Source organism: Ascidiella aspersa, chromosome 8, assembly GCF_963924565.1.
Source record: "Ascidiella aspersa chromosome 8, kaAscAspe10.2, whole genome shotgun sequence".
NCBI lineage: Eukaryota > Metazoa > Chordata > Ascidiacea > Phlebobranchia > Ascidiidae > Ascidiella > Ascidiella aspersa.
The window spans coordinates 22758846-22759364 of record NC_139454.1 but is presented as its reverse complement, the minus strand read 5'-3'; positions in this window follow the sequence as shown (position 1 = coordinate 22759364).

The following is a 519-nucleotide window of genomic DNA, read 5'->3' as shown; positions in this document are numbered from 1 at the left end:
ACCCACACTAATGTACCACACGATACTTATTATCTGATGGAAATACCAAGGATTTTTCCATGATTTTATGGTATTTATTCATTATTAAAACTGTAATTTATTTAAAAGCTAACAATGTAATACGAGTTAAAACGTCTGCCTTAACAAGCGGAAAGTCTCTACAAATTTTACTGTTTTTTAACAGATTTAATTTAGTACCTAATTTGTAATGTTACTAAAACGCTAAACAATCGATAAAAAACCCACGTTTCACGTTGTTGAAACATTTGTGGGAATAACGAGTTGTTTTTTAAACGGAGTTAATAATAAAATGGATTGCTTTTTATTTCTGTAGCTCCTTCGCCACCAAATAATGTGAGGTTGACACCTTCACAAACACAAATCATTATAAGCTGGACAAATGTTCGGGGAAAAATTGTGACTTCATACTTCCTGTATTGGAGATCAGTCGATGGTATCTTTGGCTCAACTGCCGTTAATTCACCTACAACAAGTTATACAATTACTGGGTTGACTTCG